Source organism: Triturus cristatus, chromosome 12 (genome assembly GCF_964204655.1).
Source record: "Triturus cristatus chromosome 12, aTriCri1.1, whole genome shotgun sequence".
In the NCBI taxonomy this organism is placed as follows: domain Eukaryota; kingdom Metazoa; phylum Chordata; class Amphibia; order Caudata; family Salamandridae; genus Triturus; species Triturus cristatus.
Genome location: NC_140595.1, coordinates 753,626,240 through 753,653,648, shown reverse-complemented (window position 1 = coordinate 753,653,648; position 27,409 = coordinate 753,626,240).

Below are 27,409 nucleotides of genomic sequence, written 5' to 3'. Positions count from 1 at the left end.
GGCATTGAATGAGGTATATTAAATTCAATGACCTGCAGTTAGTCATGTTGGTCAGGGTGATTTTTTTTGTCCCTATTGTAGGAAATTGGCCACCAACGTTCCTTCACAAGAATGGCATGATCCACATTTCTGGATACTGCTCACAGGCTTTTGACCCATTATCAACTGCTGGGAAAGGTTGTTGTCGTTACCAAAATTGGATTTAACTAAGATTTTCCGAGGTTGCGATTCTGTTTGAATTCCAATGTCAGTTTTGGTATTTTTTTCAGCATTAGGGTCCGTGTTAGGTATGTGCTATTGAGAGTTCACGATCTGTTTTATCTTGTGGGTAATGTTTGAATGCTGTACCATGCATTTCAGCTTGTCTTCATTCATTTTGGTTATGCTTTGGAACATGCGTTCTCTGCTGTAGTAACTTGCTCTCTTGAAAGAGGCCCAGACAAGGCGTTTTTGGTACCCTCTAGACAATAGCTTACTCTTTAGGGTCTCCACTTTAGTGAGGATGTCCTGAATGTTCATACAATTCCTGTGCAAACTCAGGAACTGACTAAATGGGATTCCTTGCTTCTAGTGCACCATCTAGAAGGACAACAGTTTTAGATATAGGTAAAGAAAGATATGTAGTGAGTAACAACTCCGACACAAAGTGTAATCCAAGTTTATTATTTCCACAGAGGGAGAGCGGCAGATGCAATGCTCGTCAAGCCAAATAACCAACTGTGAGTGCCAACGGTTCACCCACCGCACGTTCAAGTCTCGGCATTCTCCCCACACGCTCGGTAGCAACCTCGCTCGACGGGAAGAATGCCAACCCGACACATCTCCACTTTTTATACAAAGAATAAGGACTAGAATAAAACAGAAAAGATACTGTAGTAACCAATTTGTAAGTAGGTGCAATAAAGAGTGAAACAAAAAACACAAAAGCCTAGAAATCAAGATAACATTTTTAGGTACACAAATGTAATAATTAATCGACAATATAATGACTGTACTTGACAGGCAATTTGATCTGTCTTCCCAGACGCGTGACTTTGGTGCCACATTCTGTTACTGAAGCTCTCTGTGTACCCAGCAGCAACGGTGGTTCTGCCTCACCACTGGATACACTCTTTCCTTGCACCCCATCAGGGGGTGTATCATCAACTTGCACCAAGGGTCTGTCCTCCTAACACTCCAAGTTGGAATTGGTCTCCGTGCTTATAACTTCACCAACATTTTCATCCCAAATCCATGAACCTGAAGAGCGACCACAGCCCCTCTTCCATGACAAGATTTTGTTGCATTTGGCTAGCTTGCTGAAATGCCAAACCTTGCCATCATCTAATTCAGCAGAACATGCAAAGGCTTTCCTTACTCTCATAGGTTCAGAAAAATGGTTGCTTCCTTTCCTCACCAACCTACTAGACTTGACTCGCACCCACTCTCCTTCACTCGAGGTTACTGCTTTGGTTCAACGACTCCAACATAAAGTGTAATTCAATAATTTATTTTTTCCACAGAGGGGAGCGGAAGACGCAAGGCTCATCAAGCCGAAGAACCAACTGTAGGTGCCAACGGTTCACCCACCAAATGTTCAAGTCTTGGCATTCTCCCCGTCGGCTCGTTAGTAGCCTTGTGGGACAGGAAGAGTGCCAACATGACAAGATACTCCCCATATACACCGGAGGGTGAAGAACTAGACACAAGCCCATGCCAAGTTTTCCGCATGAACTCCAACTTGCGATAGCTTGTTTTTCTGACTCGGTGCTGTTTGGCTGAGTACATTAGGGGACCTCAATGATCTTTAACCAGTATCACCTCCATCTAGCCTCACTGTTGTATTTCATTTCAACTTAACACTACATTCACCTGTGGAGTTTTGACACAACTTGCCCTGTGGTTCTAGCTTTCTTGAACTGGTATGTCAGGGCTATGATGTTCCCGCTCAGGTTTTTGTACCAGTACTGGCTACTCTTGTACTAGCGACTTGTTCTGTGGCTTGTACTGCTCCTGATTCTGTGTTTTTCTGGCTAGGCTCTGAGCAGTTTTGTTTCATTTTAATGAGCATTCATGTTTCTTTCTCCCTATAGCTGGTGCAGATCCATCCCTTCACGCACCCTCTGGGATTCTCTGTGGGCTTATGACTTTTGACATTTGAACCTGCAGTTGATTGTCACTAATCCTTTGCCCTAGACTTCTTTTCAGTGTTGCCCCTCGCGTTATTTGTTATTTATATGGTAGAATTCATTTGTCACTACCCATTCTTAACTCTGCACTCAGCATGTTTTTATACTAAGATGGAAATGAACTATATTCACACTATATGGAAGTGTTGGTTATTGCACAGCATGTTATTGTGTCTTTTCATGTTTCATTCTTTTTTTTTTAGTTTCTTCCTACATGGGTGCACATATTATACTTGTTACACCTTAGTAAATAGGACTTCTTATGTGACTGCATTACGTTACGTTTCTGGCAAGAAATGCTGTTCACACCTGAGGGGTATACCAGGGTTGTATTTTCACTGGGTATGTTGCGATCTGAGTACACATCCTTTATGAAATACAAGTTTTATTTTGTTTTGTTTTCTTCAGTAATTTGAGCCTTTTCAGAAGTTTTACTTTTGTGGCTCCTGTCTTTCCCCCTCTCCTTGTTCCTTATACTTATACCCGCATTCTGTTTTGTAGCGCCCTGAAAAACTTGTTACAGCTTTTGCTTGCACCAAAACGTGCATTGGTGCCACTGTAAACTAAATGGGCATCAGAAGGCCACATTACCTATGCAAGACCCATAACCTAAAGGAAAACAAAAAATATAAGCATGTTCTGCTGTGACATGTATACCTTGAAAAAGAACTGATTGAATTGTATCGCTAGACATTACATTGCATGCACTATTACAATTGTTTTTAGGTCACACCAAGATTTATGTCTGTGAATACGCAGTGTATAAAATGGTTTTGTTTGGTTTTCTATATTGAAATATTTTTAATGGTTCTTGGTGTGAATAAGTTAGAATGAATGAAGTGTGAGTGATTGATAGATGAGTGGGTACATAGTGTTTTAGTATTAGTGGGCTGTCAGGAGGCACAACTTAGTGCTAATCTACATATTTTGTTCAAAGTGATGTTATTTTGAATTATTTAGTAGATATCATAAAGATTCTTGTTTGCAAATATGAAAAATACAGATTCTTCGAAGTAATTTAGTGAATAAAAACGGTTGTTCTGGATGCATATGGGCTCAAGAATATAATTTGTATGACATTTTTGGATGAGTTACACCAACATTAACCAGTTATGTTGCCAGATTAGTACTTTTGTAGTATCACCGACATAAGCTCTTGCAATCTAACTTAGGCTATACTTGAGACCTGGCATTGCTGGAGCAATTACCTCAGACTTCAATATAATACCCCATCTCCTGTGCACATGCATGATCATCCTCAAGGTCAGTGAGGTTTTGCTCTGCCACCACCTCTCCAACTAAACCATTGTTCAGCACAAGCCATAGACTTGCACCGTTGCACACCTAATGACAACACCAGCCGACATTTCACCTCTGAAAAACTGTATATGGACCTGTCTGCCTTTATGGGCCTGTAGGCTATGAACGCTGCACAGATATCTTTAACATCCCATAGGAGCCCCATACTCATGTAAGATGCTATAGACTGCAACCTATATATGCACCAGATCACTGTTAAAAGATTCCTTTGTCTTTGCAGCTCTAGGGTTAAAATCATATGTGAAACCCTGTTTCCTGCACATATACCTTTCCTATTTTATGTTATGTTATGTTATAGTGGATTTATACCACACTCAAATACTCAAGAGTGTCCTGGCACACAGTTACCAAGGCCTAGTGGAATGAAGAGTTTAAATCGACTAATTAAAAAGGAAGGTTTTAAGTTGTTTTTTAAAAAGTCGGAAGTCCTGAATATGCCGTAATTCCACAGGAAGGGAGTTCCATGCTGTAGCTGCTTTAACGGCCAGGGACTGTCCCCCCAGCCGCATCTTGCGGAATCGTGGGATCGCCATCCGACGTTGGGTGTCTGAGCCCAAAGATCTCCTGGGGACATAGAAAGCAAAATGCTTCCTGATATGCATTGGCCCAAGACCGTGCAGGGCTCTATGGGCCAAAGTGAGAGCTTTAAATTGCACTCTATGGGCCACAGGAAGCCAATGCAGATCTCGTAAATGCTGTTTTACGCTAGATCTTCCAGAGATGTTAAATAGAAGTCTAGCCGCGGCATTCTGTATAGTCTGCAGTTTTTTTAACAGATAACCAGGGATGCCAATGTACAAAGCATTGGCATAATCAATGCGGGAGAGAATGAGAGCGCGGGCGACCATTTCCTTGGCTGGCCTTGGAAGCATGGGGAAGAACCTTCTTAATGATTTAAGAGTGCCAAAGCAAACTCTGGTGAGTTTCTTGATTTGCACGGAAAACCGAAGGTCTTATTCAAACCAGAACCCTAAGTTCTTTGCTGGAACGCCCTCTAAGTTGGGTCGAGGGAAGTCTGATGGCCACAAGGTTTCTCTGAAGGCAGGCGGAAACTGACCATACAGAAGGACCTCCGGCTTGTCCTCGTTGCACTTCAGTTAGGCATATGCAAGCCACTAAAACACAGACGAGAGACAATTCTGTGCAGTTTCTGTCGACCAGTCGGAGTCCTTCCAGGTAAATAGGAGCTGGGTGTCATCGGCATAAGCTATTATTTTTGCTCCCAGCTCCTCTGCCAGAAAAATCAAAGGAGTCAGATAGATATTAAAGAGCAAAGGGCTCAAGGTAGAACCCTGTGGGACTCCAGTAGACATTTTCCTGGCAGCCTGTGGTAAATAATTTAATTACCGGAACTTAATTTGATGCAGAAAATCTATAACAATAGCTCAGTAAAATAAGAGGCAGAATCCGTGGTATTAGAGGTTCGGAACGGGCTTTATTCCATAATCAATTTAAATCGATGAGCTCCATATTCCATCACCACGAACGTTCAGGAAGTGAAGACCGTTACTTTATTGACAGGTAATCATTTTTATACAATAGGCATTACAGTGAAACAAATGGAGGAGGCGTAACAATTGATAGTAAAGATAAAACATACATGCGTAGCAAAAGTGGGTGTAACTGGGTGTAACTAGAGAACGTCATCAAGTATGATGTCATAATAGGGTGGTACCATGAAAGAATTTCGCAATGTCAGCAGAAATACTTGGCAGAAATGCGCGCGCAGCAGCATGACGTGTGATTGACGTGCAACTAGGGGGTGAAGGGGACTTGACATTTAGCTCTACATGTGGCGACAGAAGTCTGGAGGGTCAAGTCAACCTAATCCCAAATCATATCTAACATCCTATGTTTAAAGAACTATGTTATCCAAAAGAGAGGCCTTCTTAGAGTAGAATCTTATTCTATACTGACTATACTGACTGTGAGTGCGTGTACAAGCGTCTAAGTGTCTACACTAGATGCGGGGGCAAAAATCTTCCATAGAACAGGGTTATGAATTACTTGCAAGAAGACAGAGAAGCCGGGCCTTTTGCTCGGTAGCTGGAAGAATGTTTACTTAAACTACTAGACAGGAATGCATTGGGTAGGGAGCGGAGCAGATAATTTCGAAGGTGAAATACAGTTTTTGGCAGGCAACAGGCTGATGTCAGGCACCGTTAGCCGCGCAGAGAATGAGGACAAAATTCATGGATACAGATGCGAGCTCAAACTGAAGCTTTCAGAGGCAGAAGGCAAGAAAAGGCTTGATGGCAGAATCAGGGCCTACTTGCCTGGACTGTAAAATGTCATAAGTGAACCATATAAAGCCGGTGGCCTTTCATACTTAGGAATGGAATATCCAGCCCATTCATGGCGGATCTGAAAGAGGACATTGTGGCGGTGGACGCACATGTGTTTGCGTCTTCATAACTGGAACTGGAGGGAACATACATGTACTTGTGATTTATACATGAAACCGTTGGGGTCCAAGATAGGGGACATAACTGACCAGAAAAATCCATATTTCCACATTCCCTCCTTGTCCCCTACTTGCCCGTCAAGAGATATCAATCTTCATTAATCCATCGATCTGTTCATATAGCATCATTTGTTCTTCTTTCTTCTTCCGTGATGAATGAAATCTTGGTGGTGAAATACACGATGTGGCACACAGCCCACAGATCGCTGGTCCACATTGTAGGCATAGACAGCAACTGAATAATATGAGGAAGCCAATACCTAGGAAGGATAGGACCTTCCATCCAAAGGTAGATAATACACTCCAAAACCAACCGGACCAAGTCCAGGTGCCTGGATTCTGGTGTATCTGGCTTACAATCTTATGAAGGCGAGTTATGGCTTTATATACAGATGGCGAATTTTCTGGTATGAAAATGCAACAACTTGATCCGATGACCCTACAAGCTCCGCCCCTATCGGCCAGGATGACGTCAAGGACAAGACGATTTTGAAGCACAACAATCCGCATAGCAGACTGCTCTTCTGTTAAATTGCCTAAGGCGGAAATAGTTTCGTTCACTACTGCTTCAAGGGTTCTAGTTAATCTACGTATCAGCTTACTATTGGTAACTGTACCTATATAGGGAAAGAGACCTTTATTGAAATCCGTGTATTTTTCCCATGCTGTCTCAGTGTAATCGACTATTGGGAGATCTCTCCTTTCTCTATTGTGTACTAAATGAGTATTTCTGTGATAATCAGGAGGAGCTAGGAAAACAGGTGGCAAAAGGAATCCGATGTAGCAGGTACCATCCCAATCTAGTGGCAAACGTATGTATGCCGTCTGACCACATATGAAGTAGGTATGGCGGGAAGCTCTAAATGTAGACTTGCCTTGATCACTAAATTCTATTACAGTGGTGCATCTACTATGGCCCATATGTATGGAACCATTCTTTCTTACACATAATTCACCTTTAACTGGAAATACTGACATGGCGGGCAAAATTGGAGTAGCTTCGGATTCGACATTCAAGATCATGAGAGTGAGCGTAAAATTACCTAATCCATATACTTCATTTTCTAGATCAGTTCCTGTTCTTTTGGGAAGTCCCTCCTTGTTAGGGTAGCAGACTTTGAGTAAAACTAAGTTCAAATTTCCCCATACCCAGTTATTCTGGTAAACTGCAGAATTCGAATCTAGGGAATTAATTAAACTAAACCATGCTCCACAGGAGCCGTTGTGTGTGAACGGGTATGGAAAGAGAGGTAGAATTCCTTTATAGTTCTGATAGGGAGGGAGTCGGCCACATATCCAACAATTTGTAGCATTGCTAACCTGATGGGAATGATGTAACATACTAATAAAAGTGTTATTGCGCAGCGCAAATCTATAAGACAATTCATGCGGAGGTAATTCACTAAAAGAATGTTCAGCAGTAACATTATAAACATGTCTAGAAATAGGATAATATGTGTGCAACAATATACTTGCAGTAATTACTAAAAGACTTAGGAAAAACATAATTAATAACGTCACTGTGCAATGACTACGCAGTGATTTACAGTACGCATGTCGTTTCAACTTTATCCTTCTGTTTCTTTCTCTATACAGGTCTAAGGGATACATGTCAGAGACAAATTCGACCGATTCACCTTGGAGAGGACTTAAACAATCAAATTGCCTGACTTGTTAGACCTAAGTTTTAGTTTATATAGTTCATGGCTATTCAGTTCAACCAAAGGAAGTTTAGAGTCACTCGGGGAAGACACGCAAGGTGTGTCGTTTACGTCTGACGGTAGTCCATGAAATTTCTTGATATGACTTGAATGTATCCAGCCTTTTCGTCCTTCGATCTTTACGGCTGTCCTCGTCGTTAGCAATACGAGTTGAGGCGACTTCCACCTAGGATCCAGCTGAGACTTCCGATCAAAGTTCCTCACTAGAACTAAATCCCCTGGAATTACGTCATGGGGTTTCACCTCGGTGTTGTCGGGAAAGGCTGCAGCTACCTGTGAACGACAAGATTGTAGTGCAGACATCAAGGAAGCCAAGTAATCTGTCAGCATATTACAGTCAATATCAGTTATTTTGCGTGGTATAGGCGTCCCCCACATATTTGGTGGTCTACCGAAGATCACCTCATAAGGGGATAGCCCTGTTCGAGAGTGTGCTACCATTCTCATGTAAAAGAGTGCAACGGGTAAGGCTACTACCCAGTCGACACCTTTCTCTCTACAAATTTTGGACAATCTAATTTTCAGGGTCTGATTATGTCTTTCCACGAGACCTGCTGCCTCGGGGTGTCGGACACAGTGAAATTTCCACTGATAGCCTAACAAAAGTGAAACGTGTTTCATTAGTTCGGATGAGAACGGCTGGCCGTTATCTGAGTAGACAACACGTGGTAAACCGTACCGTGGGAAGAATTCTTGAACTAACTGTTTGGCAGTAGTCGGGGCAGTGTAATCTGAAACCGGGTATGCCTCTGTCCAACGGGAAAGAGCACAGACAACTACGAGAACATATTTGAATCCTCGACATCGTTCCATCTGGATATAATCCATCTGGAGGACTTCAAAAGGGTGATCAGGAGGCTGAAATCCACCCTGTTCTACGGGAATGCTTTTTCCTGGGTTAAACTGACAACAGATCATACAGGTACGGACTTTTTGTTTAGCTGCTGCTCGTAAATGTTTGTTGAACCAAATGTGTTGGATGCTGTCTAGCATAGCTTTTTCTCCTAGATGTGCTGGACTATGTACAGTGTTAATAACGACTTGGACCATTGAATCAGGAAGGAACCACACAGATTTTTCCTTCGTCATCCATCCTTGATCCGTTTGGATCCCTCCTAATTCAGTCCATTTCTTTATTTCGTCTGGTGTAGCATGTGTCTGTATGTCGATTACGTCAAGAGCGGGATCCTTAACCATCATGCAATGTGTTGGTGTCGGGACTATTGTCTTTGTTATGTCGGATGTTTGAGTTTGAGCAGTCTGTTTAGCTGTTCTGTCAGCTAGATCATTGCCTTGAGAAATGATATCAGTAACTTTCGTATGAGCTTTACATTTCATAATTGATATTGCAGTGGGTAGATGTATTGCATCTAATAAGGCATGAATAAGGGGTCCGTGCTGAATGTGGGCACCGTGAGAAGTTAAATAACCTCTCTCTCGCCACAGCACGCCGAAGTCATGTACAACTCCGAATGCATAACGTGAATCAGTGTATATGTTGACTTTTTTATTTGCGGCTTGAATACAGGCTTGTGTCAGAGCGATGAGCTCTGCGGCTTGAGCGGACAAGGTATTTATGCAATTTGTTTCAATGATTTCAGTGTCTGTTGTGACTGCGTAAGCGGCCACTAGCTCTCCTGTACCTGTTCTCATACATGAACCATCTACATACAACGTCAGGTCTGGGTCTGACAATGGGACGTCTGTCAAATCTTGTCTGGGTTTCGTCGTGATAGTGATAACTTCAATACAATCATGTGCTAGTGGGTCTGTTCCATTTATAGGTAACAGTGTGGCAGGATTCAATGTACTACAACGTCTGATTTCTATATGTGGCTGAAACAATGTTAATTCGTAACCAGTGAGTCGTGCTATAGTCAAGTGTTGTGTTTGTGTGCGGTTCAAGAGAACCTCTACTGCATGTGGTACTTGTACTGTCAATGGATGTCCTAATACTATGGCATCGCTTTGTCTGATTGCTAAAGCTGTTGCTGCCACTGATTTCAGGCACGCAGGCAAAGCCTGAGCTACGGGATCTAATGTACTAGAAAAATAAGCCCATGGTTTGTGTGATCCTGCTTGTTCCTGTGTGAGTACTGACAAGGCAGTACCTTCGCGTTCTGTAACGAAGAGTGTAAACTGTTTATTGTAACATGGTGTTGCTAAAACAGGTGCTTGGCATAAGGCTTTCTTTAGGCTTTCAAAAGCTTGTGTATGTTCCTGAGTCCAAGGGAGAACAGTCGATGTGGCTGCCTCCTGTGTTGTCAATTGAATGAGGGGTTTTGCTAGAAATGCATACTGAGGGATCCACTGCCTACAATATGAAGTGAGGCCTATGAAAGCCCGCACCTCCTTTTGTGTCTTGGGTACTGGCATATTAGCAATTAGCTGGATGCGATCTGGTGTAAGCTGCCTTCCCTCCTTGGACAGCGAGTGACCAAGGTAAACAACTCGCTGGACACAGAATTGCAGCTTAGAAGGGGACACCTTGTGCCCCTTTTCGGCCAAAAATTGTAAAACCGTCAGTGAGGCTTTTTCACATTCAGGTTCGCTTCTAGCGGTGATCAGCAGATCATCGACATATTGAAGCAGGGCAGTGTTGACTGGCATGTGGATACTGTCGAGTTCTCGTTTCAGTGCTTGGCTATAAATGCTGGGGCTTTCTGTAAATCCTTGAGGTGCGCGTGTGAATTTAAAGCTTCGTCCATTTAAACTAAATCCGAACAAGTATTGGCTTTCCGGATCTATTGGGACGCTGAAAAAGGCATTCTTGAGATCAATTACAGTAAAGAATGTTGCTTCGGAATCAATGGCTGTCAGTAATGAAGAAATGTCTGGGACTACGGGGTATTGTGGTACTATGCATTTATTTAATTCGCGCAGATCAATAACCAATCGATATACTGGCGGGGCTGTTGGATCGGTTCGTTTAAGAATCGGAATTATCGGTGAATTACATACATTGGAGTCAGTTTCCACAACCACTCCTTGGGTAATAAGCTCGTCAATGATTTGTAGTAAAGCCACTACAGCATCTGGGGGTAACTTGTATTGTCGCATTCGTGGAAGTACCACTCCTGCCTTTAGTGTGACTCGATATGGTGTAATGTTCATGCAACCAACATCTGTAGGGCCTTGTGCCCATAAATGTGTCGGTAAAGTCTGTAATCGGTGATCCATGTCTCGGGACACGTAGTGCCCTTTGAAATCACGTAAAAATAATCTTACTCCTTCCGGAGAACAACATATAATAGCTCCTAGAGCTTTCAAAGTTTTTATGCCTAACAAGTTTTCTGGACATGATTTAGTAAGTAATAAATCTGTAGTTCGTGTCAAGGGACCAATCGTAAGTGGAAGAGGCTGTGTTACTTCGTTAATGATGGGTTTTCCTGAAAAGCCAAGGGAAATATTCTGTGTGCCTGAGAGGGGTGCCCCTGGAACTTCACTACGTTTTATTGTTGTTCGACTTGCCCCTGTATCAAGTAAGAATTTTCTATCTTGACCTAACAGTTCACTGTGTACATAAGGTCCTTCTTGATCTACAGGGACCTCAATAAGGGGTAAGCCAACTTCCCTCTCTAGGCTGTTTCATGAGTATCGTTGATAATCAGGATAGTCATACTGTGCGGTCTGATACATCTGTCGGGTCGTTGTTTGTGTGGCAGCAATAGGCTGCGGTGGTGGAGCTGGCATAGACTGTTGCGGAGCTGGCATGGACTGTGCATGCTGCGGAGTTCCTTGTTGATTCTGATCCTGTCTAATTGGTCGTGGTCTTTCTTTTGCGTTACCTATGGCAATATTATGTTTTAAAACTGGACAATCGTGTACATAATGACCTGGCTGTTTACAATAGTTGCACGTCCCTTTTACAGGACCTGTTGAACCGCTGGACTGCGTTATACCCTTCTTATGACCGTCAGCTGGCACTGTCTGGGAAACTAGCATTTTCATTTTCGTGTCTTTCATGCGTCTATGTTCATGTTCTTGTTCTTCTCTAATTCTATTGTGATGGTACTGTAGCATTTGTAACATTTGTGACGGAGTGTTACCTTGCCAGGTACTCTCGAACTTCAATATTCTATTCTTAACTTGGGGCAAGGCATTTTCAACCAATTTTGTCACAAACAGGTGTGGATACGACTCGCTACTTGCTTTTATTCCACTATTTATACCAAAACATTTCTCAAATCGGGAATAGAAATCACTAGTGTCTTCATCTGATTTTTGTTTACAGGCTGAGATTGCACCCCAGTCTTCCTTTTTCGTAGTTAATAAACGTGGCAGTACCTGTACTAGTAGACCTGGTAGTGCTTTGATCTTGTCCCCGAGCCCTGAACCTGGACCTCGAGCTTTTTCTTCGTTCTCTAATGCTGTCCAATCTATCTTCTGGTCTCCCACCTCCCAATCCTTTTCCTTGAGTTTTTCGTAAATGCCCGCAGGCATTAATACCTTCAATATTGTCATAATGTCGGGGTAGGTATATTCTCCCATGAGTAACATATCTTTAATTTCACGGTGGAAACCCGCTGGGTCTTTGTCATGACTGGGTACCACTTTCTTCATTTCTAATAGTTCTATTTTGGATATGGGTATGTATACAAACACACGTTTAAACTCATTGTCATCACCCTTTATCGGGTGCACTTCGCGTAAGGGATTCTGTCTATCCATGTAATACGTCGTTCTTTCCTTGATGGGCAATGAGACATGTTCAGGACATACAAAAAGGATGTACTGCTTTCTGGATTCTAGTATTTCTCTAATTAACTTAGTACCGGAACCTCTCCATTTATTCGTGAGTAATTCAGTCAATATATCAGGTAAGGGACCAGGATCGGAGTGTTGGCTTTTATATAATATAAGGAGTTGTTGAATCATATAGATACCAGCTAAACGCTGTTCATCAGGGGCGAGGTTCAAAAACGTATGCACTAGTGTATTATCACCATATTTTCCAGGACTATCAACCCAGTGAACGGCTGACCTGGCTAATTCTTGTTCGTCCATAGAATCGAGTATATGATAACCCCTTCGTTCTCGGAGTAATTTGTCAGCGGCTTGGAATGAATGTTCGGGGGACCTTATATTTATTATAGGAGTTTGGAATTTTCTGTTATTATCTGGACGTATCGGACATATCGGATCAGTAAAGCATCTAGTATTATTGCAAGATCTTCCTCTACCTACATAGGCCATTGTTTCTAACTGTCCTGTGGGCAGTTCTAATTCTTCCTCGTCCTCGATTTGTTCTGGTTTGTCTACTGCTAATCTTTCCTCGTGTATTCGTTCTATTTCTTTGCGGATCTTTCGGCTCATAGCTACTATGCATGATCGTTTATCATGTCTCCCCTCTGATATATTCTTACCCCATGTGGTAAGAATCTGCATTTCTTCCGGATTTACCCCTGGTTGATCTTGATTTCTGATCACACAGTTTATGAGGAAACGTAACAGTTCCCCCTGTATTTCCACCTTTTGGTACTCCATGGCTCTGTTAATACTCTCAGGGTCTCGCCCTGACTGAACAAAATGATATATATTTTCTAAATGTGCAGTCATTCCTGGTAGCTTCCCTAAATATATTGCAGCTCGTCGGATACGTAATGATGCCAGCATCATTTCGTCCCCTTTTCCGGGCACAGGGTCATATCTACAGTCTATTAGAAGTTCCTTGAGCGTGTTGGGAGTTACTAGTTTGGGCGTACGTTGGTGGGCTAATTCTTGAAAGGAAAGTTTGTTTGTTCTGGGTGGCGTAGAAAAAATGCTTGATGTACCTCTGGTAGCACCACCTGGGGTGCTGGATGTGAAAGGATTTGTTGAACGGGATATAGCAACCATAGGTGTGGATGCGGATGTAGAAACAGATGTGCTTGCCGGAACTTGTGTCGGAGTTTGCTGTTGCAGAGGTACAGACGAAGGAGGGTCTTGGCGTTGAACCCCCTCAGCAGACGGTCTATGTGGCGCAGCATTAGCATACTCGGGAGCTGCGTCGTCTAAATAAGAGGAAAGAAAAACATCTTCTGCGGTTCTGGGATGCCCATTGGGATGTGCTTTTATCGGAAACAATGGGGGTGGCAAGTCTTTTGGTATTTCCGGAGTAGCCTTAGGTAATCCTTCGGCCAGAAGAGGATACATACCATTCACAAGGGCATTTCTTTGTCTGTCTGTTTGTTCTGACTTTACTCGAGTACCTTCTTCAATTAATACACTTTCTCGAACTTTATTTGAATTCTCCTTACTTTTCTCTTCCTGTCTGAGCGCTTTTTCTGTACGTCTATATGATTCTTTACGCCATAATTCAATGGCATCTTTCTGTGACTGTCTAGCTTTCTTTTTCCACAATTCTTCTTCTACTTTCATAATGCAATCTGCATCCCAGGTCCCAGCTGCGGGCCACCTCTGACTTTCTGGTGATTCCTTGGTGTAGTCTACCCATAGATCAAGAAATAATATGGCGTCTAGGCCATGTTTATGATACATGAAGTACCCTGGAGTGTCCCTAGGAGGAATGGGAACAGCTTCTTCGAGTACCCCTTTTCTAGTTGTGATCTGTCTTAATTTCGAAAAGAGCGGCATATTGAGAACTGATCTGATCTGATTTTGAACACGTTTAATACCATAAAACACAATAATGAACAGTCATTCACACCACAATATACAGAACGTATTTTAAAACATTTTAACATTTAACATTTAAATAAAATAGACAATGATGGCCATTTAGGGAACTAGTCACTAAGCATAATACTCGATACTAACTAGGTAAATCTGAATTATATACTAGACATACTTGATATACTGCTAAACAGTACAGATACACTGCTGAAACAGTGCAGACCGGATTTGTGTACCCAAACCCGTCTTGACCGGCACAACCTATGTGCACGTCAGAACGCCTCCCCGATAATGGTACTCACCGGGTAGCTCGGAACGGAAGGCCTCGGAACTGAACTGAACTTGAACCGGACTGGACTCGACTCGGAACTTCGGAAACTTCGGAAACTGGTGGGCCTCTGTATACCTCGGATCTTGCTCTCTCAGCTAGGCTCTGGTCGGGATACTTCGCACTTCTCACCGCCTCGTCTGGGTGTTGATCGCAGCCTCAGTTACCCCCGCTCGGCAGGAGGGAGATACAGGAAATCCTGTGGGTACGCGCTGTTGTCCGTCCAGCTGTGACAGGAGACCGGGCCTGCAACGCACCGCCGGCGCGTGAGATGAGAAAGTGTCCCTGTTCGGGCGCCATTTATGTGGTAAATAATTTAATTACCGGAACTTAATTTGATGCAGAAAATCTATAACAATAGCTCAGTAAAATAAGAGGCAGAATCCGTGGTATTAGAGGTTCGGAACGGGCTTTATTCCATAATCAATTTAAATCGATGAGCTCCATATTCCATCACCACGAAGGTTCAGGAAGTGAAGACCGTTACTTTATTGACAGGTAATCATTTTTATACAATAGGCATTACAGTGAAACAAATGGAGGAGGCGTAACAATTGATAGTAAAGATAAAACATACATGCGTAGCAAAAGTGGGTGTAACTGGGTGTAACTAGAGAACGTCATCAAGTATGATGTCATAATAGGGTGGTACCATGAAAGAATTTCGCAATGTCAGCAGAAATACTTGGCAGAAATGCGCGCGCAGCAGCATGACGTGTGATTGACGTGCAACTAGGGGGTGAAGGGGACTTGACATTTAGCTCTACATGTGGCGACAGAAGTCTGGAGGGTCAAGTCAACCTAATCCCAAATCATATCTAACATCCTATGTTTAAAGAACTATGTTATCCAAAAGAGAGGCCTTCTTAGAGTAGAATCTTATTCTATACTGACTATACTGACTGTGAGTGCGTGTACAAGCGTCTAAGTGTCTACACTAGATGCGGGGGCAAAAATCTTCCATAGAACAGGGTTATGAATTACTTGCAAGAAGACAGAGAAGCCGGGCCTTTTGCTCGGTAGCTGGAAGAATGTTTACTTAAACTACTAGACAGGAATGCATTGGGTAGGGAGCGGAGCAGATAATTTCGAAGGTGAAATACAGTTTTTGGCAGGCAACAGGCTGATGTCAGGCACCGTTAGCCGCGCAGAGAATGAGGACAAAGTTCATGGATACAGATGCGAGCTCAAACTGAAGCTTTCAGAGGCAGAAGGCAAGAAAAGGCTTGATGGCAGAATCAGGGCCTACTTGCCTGGACTGTAAAATGTCATAAGTGAACCATATAAAGCCGGTGGCCTTTCATACTTAGGAATGGAATATCCAGCCCATTCATGGCGGATCTGAAAGAGGACATTGTGGCGGTGGACGCACATGTGTTTGCGTCTTCATAACTGGAACTGGAGGGAACATACATGTACTTGTGATTTATACATGAAACCGTTGGGGTCCAAGATAGGGGACATAACTGACCAGAAAAATCCATATTTCCACAAGCCGATGAAAAAGGCGGCATCCAGACCTGCTGAGTGCGTTCTTCCAGAAAGGATTTCATCCAATCCCAGGCAGGACCAACGATGTCAAGTGAGAAGTAATTGATGGGGCACCATATCGAAGGCACAGAGAGGTCAAGCAAAATCAAGGATGCCCTGCCGCCCGTGTCCAGGCATTCCCTAATCGCCTCAGCCATTTCCACCAGTGCGGTCTCGGTGCTATATGATGCCCAAAACCGGATTGTGCCGGGTGGAGAACGCCAGATGCTTCAACATAGGCCTCAAGCTGTCGAAAAACCACCTTTTCACAAACCTTAGTTAGTGCGGGAAGGAGAGAGATGGGGCGATAACTAGCAAGTTTAAACAGATCCAAAGAAGGCTTTTTTAAAAGTGGCAGAAGCTTTGCCTTTTTCCAATTCAAAGGTACAGTAGCAGTCTGTAAAGAAAGATTGATAATCGTTGTTACTTCTGGATAGACCACCTCAGCAACCCCAGCCAGAACTCTAGCTGGACATGGGTCTGTCAGGGAACCTGACTTAAGTGATTTGAGGATGGCCAATCTATCAGACCCAACTATGGGCAAAAACTTCATAAATGGAGAGGACAATGGGGTAGGAGCTGAAAGGGGTAAAGGTGAGGGATCCCTCGGCACCCGGGAGCCCGCCCCCAGGCTATCTTGAATGATCTGTATTTTTTCAATAAAAAAAGAAGACAGCTCCTCACACCATTGCGATGAAGCTGGAAGGGCCGCTTGTTCAGCGCAGGGTGCCAGAAAACTTCTGACAATGGAGAAGATCTAATTACTATTGTTATTAGTCTTGGCAATCCGCTCCGCATAGAAGCTACTTTTCACCTCCCCAATGGCTGCATAGTACTCTCTCTGGGCTTTGTGAAGAGCAGTTTTGGCCAAGGGACAGTACTCCCAACGCCAACGTCGTTCCAGTTTTTTACATCCCAGTTTAGCTCTCTAAGAGTGCCAGAGTCCTTCTCCACCTTACACTTATCATAAATGGTGGCAGGGCTGTATTACTGTGGGAACAGCAATTTATGCAATGCAATGGAACGTCTTATTACACATTGGGAGAAAGTGGGCTGTTGGTTGACTGTAGTGTGAGCCTTGGTCAAGCAACAGCCTGAATCTCTTGCTGATTGAATTACAAAAAATCACTAAATTGACCTGTGCTTGACCCTGGGTAGCTTGGCACAAAAAGCAGTCAGGATTGACTTAGCGGCAATGTGTAGAGTATTTATACAGCACGCAAACAGTGAGAAAGTGAAAACACAACAAAAATATCAAACAAATTCAGGAAAATAGAGGACATAAAAAAAATTACTTGACACCAAAATAACAAAAATTCAAACAGTAAATCCGGAGTAATGAATTTATAAGGTTTTTAGTCAAAACAAATGCCTAAAAAGTCCAAGTGCCAACCGTAGATATCTAGTCATGCAAGACCTAGTCAAAGTCAATGTTAAGGCCGACCAAAATCAAGTGTGGTTTGGATAGAAAAGGTGGATTGGGCCCGGTCAGCGCTTACCTTCAGACCGAAAAAAAGTCTTGAAGAAAAATGTCTGAGATTCAATCATTCAGTGTTTGTAAATCGTAGCTACTCACCTGTGAGGGTCTCAAGATGATGGGGGATGGGCCCATGGGGCCTGCTGAGCCATCTGAGCGCTGGGGTTCATTCAGAGAGCCAGGTCGTGAGATCCTTCCTGAATTGGGTCAGCGACAGGGATTGTCTGAGGTAGAGAGGCAGGGTGTTCAAAGTCTTGGCAGTGATTTAGGAGAAGGATCTTTATCCAGTTCTAGTTTTTTGGATCCGAGGGAAGGTGGCAAGGGACAGGTGGGTGGAGTGGAGGTTTCTGGTGGGTGCTTGGAATGATAGGCGGAGGTTTAGGTATGCTGGCCCTGCATCATAGAGGGCTTTGTAAGCATGGATGAGGAACTTGAAAGTGATTCTTTTGTTGACTGGGAGCCAGTGGGATTCTCAAAGGTGTTTGGTGATATGGCTACAGTAGGGGATGTTGCGGACCAGTTTGGCTGCCACATTTTGAACGTTCTGTAGTCTCTTGTGGAAATTCTGGTTGACGCCAGTGTAGTGTGCATTGCCGTAGTCGAGCCTGTTGCTGATGGTTGCGTTGGTGACTGTTTTTCTGTATTCGGGGAGCATCTATCTGAATGTTTTTCAAAGAAGGCGAAGAGTGTGGAAGCAAGATGAGGAGACGGCATTGATCTGGCAGTTCATTGTAAGCGAGGAGTCCAATATGATGCAGTGGTTTCGTGCATGGTCTGTGGGGGTGGGCGGGGATCCCAATGCGGAGGGCCACCAGGAGGTGTCCCAAGCAGAGGGGGTGGTTCCAGGATGAGGACTTTATTCTTGTCTGAGTTGAGCTTGACGGCAACTGGTTTTTCATCCAGGTGGCAAAGGCCTTCATCCCGCTGTGGAAGTTGTTTCTGGCGGTTGTGATTTTGTTGGTGAGGGAGAGGATCAGTTGTGAGTCATCTGCGTAGGAGATGATGTTGAGTCAATAGTTCCTGATGATGGCCGCGAGAGGTGCCATGTAGACATTGAAGAGAGTGGGGCTCAGGGAGGAGCCCCTGGTGACTCCACATCTGATCTCCGTGGGTTCGGAGAGGAAAGGGTATAGTCCGGCTCATTGTGTTTGACCAGTGAGAAAGGAATGGATCCAGTCCAGGGCCTTGTAGCAGAGGCTGGCATCGTGGAGTCTTGTGATTGGGTGGGAGATGGTGTTGAATGCAGGCGAGAGGTCCAGAAGGATGAGGGCTGTGGTTTCACCCCGGTCAAGGAGGTAACAGATGTTGTCGGTGGCGGCGAGAAGTTTGGTCTTGGTGCTGTGGTTGCTTCTGAAGCCAGATTGGGAGATGTCCAGGACATGGTCAAGCATGTGTCTTGCAGAATGAGTTGGAGCGGTGACTAGCTGCTTGAGTCCTACATAGGCGAGGTTCTCCAGAAGAGATGCAGTGTTCTGGTTGTTGGGGTTGTCCAGATGAAATTTGAGGCCGCCGGGTAGGATGTAATCAGTGGATGCGAGAGCCCGGTTGGTGATGACGTCGATGATGGCTTCAGTGAAGGGTGGGCAGATGCCAGGTGGTCTGTGTACAAGGGTGCAGTGGAGGGTGGTATTTGGGTTGGTCTGGATCTGGAAAAAGGGGTGTTCCATTGTTGTCTTAGGGTCGTCCGGGTGGGTGGTAAGGTGGATGGTGTTTTTGTGGACAATGACAATGCCTCCTCCTGGTCGGTAGGTGAGGTCCTTGTGGGTGATCTTGCACCCATCTGGATGGCGGTGGCGATGTCTGGGCCAGAGCTGGGATTTGTCCAGGTTTCCATGAGGAAGGCAATGCCAGGAAAGACGGAGTCGAGGAGGTCCCGAATTTCTGTGGCATGTCTGTGAAGGGAGCGCAAGTTGAGGAGGATGCAGCTGGGCCGGTCGGGTCCGCTGTTGTTCGATTGGGTGGCAGGAAGAGCTGGTGTGAGGAGTTGGGACATGGTGCAGCTGCAGTTTCAGCAGGAGAAGTGTCCTTGGGTTTCCTTCAGTGATGCGAGGTGGCAGACGGCATGGTGTCTGGAGTTGAGGGCGAGAAGGGTGCTGCCGTCATATCAGTGGAAGGTCCAAGGATCAAGGCCCGTGGCGCTGGGCGCAGTCCAGGCACAGACGGCACAGATGGGCTTGCCTTTGCCCTGCTTTCCACGTGCCAGTGGCCACCATTAAGTAGTGTGCTGGGGGATGGACAGCTAGGAGGTGGGAAACGATTGGGGAGTAGGAAAATAGCACTGGAGTGGGGAGGGCCGCAGAGGATCACAGTGGCAGGGGCAAGCACGGGAAAGGGCACAAGAAGACAAAGAAGATAAGTGCAAGAAGGGTGGAAGGGAAAGAAAGAAAAAGGCTGAAAAAACTGAAAAAAAGCAGAAAAAGAGAGACAAAGGGCAGTCCAGCAGCAGAGCAGTGTCGCTCTACCACTAGACCACAAGGGATAAGGGAATAAAACAGAAAAGGTAGGAGAAAGCAGAGAGAAAGGCAGAAAAGAAAAGCAGAACAAAGAAACAGAAAGACGTTGAGCAGTAGAACAGTGACGCTCTACCACTAGACCACCAGGGATGAGGCACAGGTGGGTATCTGCGGGTGTAGGAGGTCCTCAAACCTCTGACCTGATGGTTAGTAGATTAGCAGCAGGGAGCTCGGGGCAGCAGCTACCAGACAGAGCTGCACAAGGAAGGGAGCAGTCCACTGAATGGTCCGTGGTCTTCACCTTCACCTTCCAGTGGCCGCCACTATGTAGTGGGCCGGGGGCTGGACAGCTGGGAGGCAGGAAACTAGGGGAGCGGGAAAGAGGCACTGAAGGGGGGCAGGGTTTCAGTCTCCCTTGCCCTGAAAGTCAATGAGGAAGGTGGTAAGTTAAGTTTTTATACTGTTAGCCTGACCTTAATTGGGAGCAATTATTCTTCCCTAGGAGCAGGTTTGGTAAAAGTCATGTTCTTGTTTGCGAGGAGCTCCAGGCTGCCTGCGTATTCCAAAAAATTGAGATAAAAAAAGATATTTCCTGAAGATAAAGACTGTTGAAGTACAAGTACTCGTGTTTAGTAAATGGTGAAAAGTATACAAATGAAATGTGGAACATAGTGTTATGTGATCCGAGTGGTGGTCTACATAACGATGCCAGCAGTCTACAAAAGGTGTTGCATAATTTATGTAGTGAAATGACAGACATTATTTGTATAAAAAAGGTAATTTCTATGAAAGACATGTGCGTAATAGCGTTTAATGTTAAAGCAAATGTCACCAAGGCCTTTTAAGGACCACATTTATAATTGTGCAGCATGAGAGCTCTGCTGTTAATCGGTCACCTCATATTTCTCCCACCTTACTTAGCGGCAGATGCAGCAATTGGTGCAGAAGTGCAACTGTCCTCGCGTTTAGAAACGTTTGACCAATGGCTCATCCAATATAAGGTCATTGAGCAATGTACATGGTGGGGTCAGGGCCTCGCTCATTCTCCCCCGCACCACAAAACTCAAAATGAGTCCTGACATATTTGACAAATATTTTGAAAAAAACTAGAAGAATATGTAAAACAAATTGAAATCATTTATTAGCATTCTAGAACATTACTTATTAACCATTCATTGAGACAGAACATATAGAATAGACAATACAATCAATTTTGCAAGCCATTCAACCCCCAAGAAAAGAGCATTAAAATGTAGACCACATACCAATTATCCATGACAGTATGAGAGAGTCCTTTGGTAATGGATACACTAAAAAATGTGGTGAAACATCAGCAATGTTGACAAATTTAATCTAAGTCAATTACAAAGCAAATGCAAAATGACATTAGAGTCACCCTGAAGGCATACATGAAAGCCACCCTTATGGTATGCATTAAATTCTCCTCATAATTGTCAGGCAGATAACACTATCTCTGATTCTGTAATCCTAGGAATATACATCATCATTTGTGTAATAATTTCTTGGTGTATTTGACATTAGCAGCTTCAAATCCCTGCCTCCTCATTGTTGTGCTAAACGCCAGTGATGTCCAAATTTCAATTCGTCAGATGCAAAATCTCAGAAGATCCAGTCTACATTCGGGTTTCAGACAATAAAACAAATGTTTCTGAGGAATCAATTTGTTGAAGTGATCTATTATAGAGCGGTAAATTTCTAACCCACAAAATGTACAATTGATTAAAAACATTTATGTTGTACATCTGATTAATAGTGATAGTTCCAAGTGCCATGTTAATGCACTAGGTATCTAGCAATGGTTCCTAGAGATTGTGGGGCATATATACAGTGAGATGTCAGAGCGTGGCACTGGCAGTGCCGCCCTCCGACATTTCCAAAACACAGGGATGTTCAGTATTTACAAAAATACGGGTCACCCCTGTGTTTAACCCCTTGGCTGCGGCAGGAATCCTGCCACAGCGCTGGGGGGGGGGGGGGGTTTGGGGGCAGCGCGGTGGCGCTGTGCTCATGACGGAGCCACTCCGTCATGAGCCACGGTTGAGCTGTGCTCATGACGGAGTGGTTCCGTCATGACTCCGCCCACTGCGCTAATTGCCCGCACAGGTGGGGAATCAGCGCAGCGTGGGAGGAGCGGCGGCCAACGGCCGCAGCATGACGGAACCACTCCGTCATGAGCACACGGCACCCGTGGCTCATGACGGCGTGGTTCCATCATGAGCGCTGAAGGGGTTAAAATTAGCTGCCTAGTGACAACACAGGGAATTATTGTTTATGTGCAGGAAGGTGTCCATAATCCATAATGGTGATTTGTTACTTCTATGTGTGCTGCATTCTGCACATAGAAGTGGCAAAGTGTCATTATTTAAAGAAGGTGTCCTTTCCTGCATATAAACAACCATTAATGACATTTTGCTCTTTTTATGTATGCTGCAGAACACATAGAAAAAGCAAAAACGAGGAGAAATACAAGTATCTCTTCTCATTTCACTATTCACTATTCTGACACCTGCTCTTGCATGGCGTTAGTTTTTGGCACTGCCTCAGATTTAAACATCCTTGTAAACCTGGGACAATGTCAACGAGCAATGAGTGTTGCGGTGGAACACCCACAGCAACACCCATTGCACGTCCCTTTCAAGCTAAGTGATGCGTGTAAAGGGGCCATATTTACAAGGCGGTGTTAAGCCACAAAAAGTTGCTTAATGCCACTTTGTAAATATAGAGAAGGGCATAGCGCCACCAAAGAATCACTAAAAGTGACGTTTTTGTGGCGCTAAGCCCTAGTAAATATACCCCAGTATGTCTTAAAAGTGGTTAAATGTTATTTATTCCATCCTGTGCTTACATATTGTTGCCAGATGAGTGAGGCGAGAGTATTATCAGGACATATGTGGATTTGTTAAAAGTAGAGAATCCCTTCGAAGTTAGCCAACTCAGATGTGAAAGGGCTGCCCAGCTATAAGTAAATAGGAGTTGTAAGAATATGAAATGTATTCTCACTGTTTAAAATATTTAATTCATTCTGTATTTGACCCAAAAAAACACGCTCTTATCTTATGGTTCAACCATTGTTGTGATCTAAAGGCCAACTTCATGACACACGCTGTGGTAGTTAGGCAATATTATCTTAAGGATTTGGGGGGCCCTAGACAAGAAATATTTTGGGGGTCCTGTTAGAAAAACTCTGAAATTCAAGACTTATTTTTTGCTAATTCAAGCCCTATGATGGGAAACAAAATGTTATCATGTGTTAAAGGTTAAGATAGAAGAACAGAAAAAGTTCACTTTCCCAGGGGGGCCTTATAAAACAGTAGCCTCGGGCAATTGCCCACTTTGTCCATGCCTTAAAATGTCTCTGTATTCATGCTGATTACGCCTTTTAAAATAATGTTGAACACATTCTAAGGCAGTAGGATCATCTACATGCAACATGCTATTAACAATGTCAATTACCTTTTATCACCTTAAGAACACTATTTAACATTCCATGAACTTAACATGTTACTACATTCCATCACTTCAAGGTCGACTCTATGCTAATACCGTAACTGGACCATAGTATATGTTCCTCAGCTTAGAAAGAGAACCTGTGGTCTAGTGGCTAAATTATTGCCTTTTGAGCCTAGACACCTGGATTTCCATTCTGGGTCTGACACATGATAGATGGTGGACAAAGTCTGCAATCTGTCAGTGCATACTAGAAATGTCGATCAGATGCTGTTCAGTTTAGGTTTATCATATCCAATGCAATGAGCATTAGTAAGACTACATGCAACTTACTGAAGGCATTTTAAGGATACATGCTAACAGTTTAGAACAGGAAAGTGGGAGATTTAAAAAACAATTAAGAGAAGGGATATATTTTCCTCATTGACGTCTATTGAAGCATCAGCAATTTTAGGTGGGAAACAGCTAAAATAAAGCCATTATTGGCTGTAAAAATCATGAGTCTCCCACCTGAATCAAGTCTGTAGACATGTATGCTTGATGCTGACACCCTTCAGACTAAGAAGGTTCCACTACCTTTTAACAGACTACAGTATAATAATTTAGGTTTGGCTACGTTCCATGGCATTAACAGTGACTCCATGCTGTTATTATAAAATTGCTTATATGCCATAATGTTAAATTTGAATACCCACTATTACCTACTAGAGCCACGGGGGTATATATATTCGACATCCTTAAAATGAGTTACATGCTTAAGGTTATTTATATGCCATAGGCCTACATTTCTCTACCTACTATTCATTTTCAGCTTCTCCCTCAAATCGGTGGAGGGGCGGGGGAGAGGGGTGAAGGGGGAGAAAAAAACAAACAAAAAAAACACTTACCTGCTGGGCGGCCAGCATCCTCTTCCTGACTTCTGTTAGAGCAGGAAGTATCATAGGTTCCCCTAAGCGAATCACAACACTGCAATGCAGCGTTGTGATTGGTAAGCACCCAGGCTCCCCTCAGCCACTCAGAGCGCCGTGGTTTGGCACTCAGATGGGGTATTGTAGCCTGGGCAGCTTCTCCACCCCAGCTGTAATGCAGCCGGGGTGGAGAACATGCAAATTGCGCATGAATGTTTGACTGGCTCCAGAGAGTCGTCCAAACATTCTTGCACACTTTGGAAGGTGCCACTAATCCTTCCCACGTGAAACCTAGCCCTGCCCCACAAAACTGCCCATGCTCAGAAAAATAAAATGATAATAACATCTCGTTATTATCATTTAATTTTTCCTTTTTTGTCATGCTTTAAGGCAGTGGAGCGACACTTCTCCACCCTAGCGGAAGAGCCTTCCCTGCTACTATTACCTTAAGTTTCCAAATCTGTTCTTAGTTTAATGCTGAAACCCTGTCATTGCCTTAACAATTATTATATTTCAGGGGCTTAGAGTTCAATGCAAGCCATTACCCTAAGGCGAATGTCACCCTATGAACTTGAAGTTGACTACATTCTAGTACCATAAAATTAACTACATTCCGTGAACTTTAGAGTGGCTAAATTTCATGACATTCTCTTTGGCCACAGGCCATCCACTAAATGCATCAAACCGGTGGTAGTCTAGTGGAAGGTGGCTTTGGATCTGGTGATATGGGATCTGTGTGCCAAGCAACTTTCTTTTTGTTAGCCGAAGAGGTCAAGGCACTAGTTCACCAACCTCATCTCAAACAATTATGGCTCAGGGTCACAACGGAAGAGTTTTGTTTGTTTTTTGTCAAAATCTTTTTATTGATTTTACAAAGATATTCAACATTTGTAGCTCAACCAAGCTCAATACGCATGCCAAGATCATAAGTTAGCTAAAGACAATACACAGTTTGATCACAAGTTCCCCGCATGACTGGGGATCTTAACTAGGAGCACCAAGTTTCAAAAATATAATGTCTTACTGGCATAATTTACATGTCTCATGTTGCTTCAGCGCTCTACAACGGGAGCTAAAAATATTAAACATACCTTAAAATAACCGAACAATTCTGTGGTGCCATATGCGCATAATCGTGATGTGGATGCGGGGAGTGAAGGGCGTGCACCACCCGGCACCCATTGCCCCCAGGGAATTCCCCACCCTGAGGATGGGGAGGGGGAGAAACCACCCCGGGGAGGCCAAAAGAAAGCCCAGAGGGCTTGCTGCCCCACAGACCCGAATCAGGCCCCATCTATTATGTCATGAAAAGGTAGAGGGCTCGCAACCTAGACCTGCAGGCAAATAGTGGTAATCCTTCCGACAGGAAGCCCACCAAGGGACTCCAGATATAGTCAAAACTCTTACGGGAGTCTTCAATAACATCGGTCCTCCATTTGAGGACTAGGGCCCGCCACAGACGGGCGTGTCATTGGTTTAGAGAGGGGGCTTCAGATTTTTTCCAAGCAGCTGCTATGGCCTTTTTGGCCACCCCCAGGCACAGCCACATAATCAAACAGTCCCCCTGTGTTTTGTGTTTTAGGCTGGGGTCACGTATCCCCAAAAGTGTGTGTTCTAGGGAAGCAGGAATCGGGTAACCCAGGATTTTTTTGACTTGGGAAAGGATCTCCTTCCAGAAGGGTTGAATAGAGGGGCAATCCCACCAAATGTGACGAACATCTCCCATGAGCACACAGCCCAGCCAGCATCTGTCAGAGGTGCTTGGGAAGATGGAGTGTAGTTTCAGGGGTGGAGATCCCATTCATACATCATTTTATAATGGGCTTCTCTCAAAAACATGGAGCGATTATATTAGGGGATATCTTTGTAGAGGGACCCCCACTGTTTCTCTGTTACAGGAGCCTGTAGCATGTCATCCCAAAACCCACTGTGATTCAGAGCTTGATGAGGGCCAAGTGTGAGAAGGAGAGAGTATGAAAACAAGATGCAGCCTTTAGTCGTGGTACTGGTTTGGGCAAATCTTTCTATGGGGATCAGATCCCTGGTCGTGGCCTGTCACCCCTGGCGTTGTTGCACCCAGTGTTTTAATTGGAAATAGTGGTATTCTTCTGAAAGTGGTAGCGTGAAAAGGGTAACACAGGCTGCGAAGGATCGCATCCCTCCTGACTGGAAGAGGTCACATATCATGAGGCACCCACCCTCCCTCCATTTATCAAAGGGACCTTCTATAAGTGCTGGAGAGAATGTGGGGTTGAAATGAATGGGAGTGTAGGGGGATGGAAATGTCGTTAACTGCAATGTCTTAGTTACACTATCTCACACTTTTGATGTGGTAGCTGTGGGGGTACTCAAATACAAAAACCAAAGGAAATGATGGACGGAGTGTTGAACATTGCAAGCACTCACCCCCAGTCAAGTGATCTGGGTTTAATCCATCACCATTCTTTAGCCCACTCTGCCACTTATGGAGCGTATATCTCAACATATAAGACAAAAATTCATTTCAGAGTGGTATAAACCACAAGTGGCTAGGCTTTTGTAGATGTAAATAGTATTCTCTACGCACGTTTTGGCGTGACACATGCCTTCTTCAGGAGAATCCACAGAAATATCTGTATAAAAAAATATACAGATCCTAGGAAGCTTGTTTACGGTCCAGGGAAGACATCGCTTGGCAGTTCGGGCTGGACTGTTCCCATGAGGCACAGGGTCAGACTGATTTGCATATGGCCATGTCTGAACTGGGGTGGCAGAGTGGGCTAAAGAACGGTGATGGATTAAACCCAGATCAGTTGACTGGGGGTGAGTGCTTGCAATATTCAACACTCCGTCCATCATTTCCTTTGGTTTTTGCTTTGTTCGCCATAAGTTGGCAGGGTATGCTCAGACGTGAGTCCCTTGCTCACTTTGCCACTGGATTCAAGCAAGCCTGGCTGAAGACGGTTGAAATGCCAGAA